Below are 2,867 nucleotides of genomic sequence, written 5' to 3'. Positions count from 1 at the left end.
ATTGCTTGTGTAATATGTTTTATTTTTCCATGAAAAAACAACCTATACTACCCTCAGGAAAAACCCTGCAACTCATTCACCCAGATTTGTGATTGCTAATGGTGTTAAAATGATATCACTCCCAAGGCGTTTTAGAACTTAACAGGGATCACACTGAAGGCAAAAGAAGAGAAGCTCCAGCAGTGACATTTCAGTTTGAGGTAGCCGCTGCAGTAGGGGGCGGGGGGAGGCCAGGAGCATTGTCAAAGAGCCTCTGAAATCTTGTTACCCAGGAAGCAACACCTGTTAGACACCAAGGCCAGTCCTGGCACAGAGGCTAACATTTCACAGCATTGGGCCAGGGGAATTTGAGGAATGTATTTAATTCTCTAAGTACAGAGGGAGACTGGAAGATTAGAGACGTCTTCGGTTGGGCCCTGCCATTTGTCTGGGACTCCGGGCGTCTGAGGAATCTGCATCCATACCTAGCTGTTGACCCTGATTCTTTCTCCAGGGCCAAATTCCACCCTTGCACCAGAGTGAGCTCTACCTAGAGTGGCAGGTGTTTTTAGATGAATAACTGTCTACCTTAGGGAAAACACACAGAACACTAGACTTTTTGAACCCCGAAGACCTGAGTTTGCATACTAACTCTGCCACCCTCAGCACTTAATTTGAGTCCGTTTCCTCCTTTATAATGTTAGGATAATACTGCCTCCGTCAAAAAGTTCCAGTGAGCTGAGGTATTGGAAACGGCTTTGTAAGCTGCAGAGCTCCTGCCAAAGGTTAGTTCTATGGAAGAGACGTCTGTCTAGCCCTCAGCATGAATGTCATCCTGAGTGATTACTCTCCGTGGTCTTTCCTAATCAAGAAAAAGGAGAGATCTGAGTGTAAGTTTTGTAATTCACTTACCCTAATAACATGGAGTAAGAGCTGAATCCCAGCACATGAATCACAGCCTGGACAAAAGCTTGTTGGAAGCATTTCCCAACACTTTGAGCCAAAAAGTTGTTCATTCCTGAGTGTCCTTCCTCTTCTGCATTCCCCATCCAGCCAAAGGCTGACTCAGTGGTAAGAGAAGCAGCATGAGTTCAGCAACACTGTATTTAACATCTTCTTATATTCCTACGTCCAGCCAGACTCCTTTAAGTAAGAAGGTCCCCGGAACCGGAGGTCTTCAAGAGACCTAACCAGAAGCTGTCAGAGATGTCGGCAGGGGATTCCGACGTTAGGTGAGAGGTTGGACCAGATAGACACTAAGATCTCTTCCAACTGGAAAGTTCTACACGGAAGAGTTCCTGCCCTCTAGACTGCATGATCTAGTTAGGGAGACAAGACATGAAGAGCATGACTGTGTGTAGAAAAAAGGCCAAAATGAGTAACAACAAAGAAAATGCTGTAAGACCTCAGAGACCAGTGGGGGCTAGAAAGGGATACGTTCTTGGAGGTGAATCTGGAGGTGGAGCTGGAGGGGTGAGTCAGATTGGGGAGAAAGGGAAGAGAAAAATACATTTGTGTGGCAAGTGGTAATGGACAATATTATCCAAGGTGAGGATTCAATTGAGCAACCATCTGCTAAGTGTATTTGTGGGGCAGATACAAACCTAAATCAGAATTTCAGTCCTAAAGAAATTCTGAAATGCTATCTTGGTGTCAGGCAAGTGACCAGCTCTTCAAGCTTCAAGGTGACACTGGTTGGTTCAGTGCACAACAGGGTAGGCTGTTCTTTGTTCCAGGGCAGTGATCCACTGGAGTAAGTGGAAACCTAACCCAAGGATGGCCCATCAACATCATGACCAGAGAGACTTCTGGACTCCTTCCTCTATCTGCTCCTCCAGCCCTCTCAACCCTTGTGCAGTCAGTTACCTACATAAAATCCATTCTATCTGAACTACCTAGACAATTTTCTGTTGTTCCGAACTGTTCTGATATAGTGTTTGAGAAATGGATAATTAAAAAAAAAAAACAACACAGGAGGGAGGGTATAGCTCAAGTGGTATAGCTCAAGCTTAGCATACAACAGGTACTGGGTTCAATCCCCAGTACCTCCTCTAAAAATAAATAAGTAAATTTAACTACCTCCCCCCACCAATATAAATAAATAAAAATATATATAAAAAAGAAATTAAAAAAAAACAACAACAAAAACACATTTTATGGTCCTCAAAGTAATCACAGGGCACTCAGAGGAACCCTGGAGCATGAAAGGCACAATCATTCATTGGGGTAGCACTGAGACTGGTCTGGCTGGAGCATGAATGCTCTGGCAGGTGGCTAAGCTGAGAGGGAGAAGGCTGGAGAGATTCATTTCACTGAGTGCCTATTGCCAGACATTCTTCTAGGCTCTGAAACTTACATTCCAGTGGGAGATGGAGACAGAAACAAGTAAATGAGATTGCAGGTAGAAATAAGCACAAGGAAGAATAATGCAAAGGAAAGGTATGGGGCAATGGTGTGGGAATGTTCCTGATGGTCACAAAGGGCCTCAGGCTGTGCTAGCTGAGATCTGATTGATGTCAAGGAGCCATGTGCAAATCTCCGGACAGAGCATGACGGGTGAGGAAACAGCAAAGGTAAAGTCCAGAGGTGGGACTAAACATTGTGTATTTGAATTACTGTTGCAAGGAACGGTGGCTGTTTTTCAACTGGATGAGGTATGGGTTTAACCCATCGAGGCATTCCTTGGAGCTGATAGGTATGGTTTAGTGAGTCAGCCTACGTGACTTGGGCCACTTAAAGTTGGAAGGCTTGGATTAGCTGTCAGTCGAGCAAGGGTGGGTCCTTGGTCTGTAACTGCAAGTCGGGGTGTGGGGATGTTAGGGGGCAGCAGCAACACTGCAGTTGAAGGAAAGAGTACAGCCTGCTAGGCAGTAGAAGGCTGGAGTGGC

The sequence above is a fragment of the Vicugna pacos genome, chromosome 13 (assembly GCF_048564905.1).
Source record: "Vicugna pacos chromosome 13, VicPac4, whole genome shotgun sequence".
Classification (NCBI taxonomy): Eukaryota; Metazoa; Chordata; class Mammalia; order Artiodactyla; family Camelidae; genus Vicugna; species Vicugna pacos.
Note: the sequence above shows the minus strand (reverse complement) of the source record.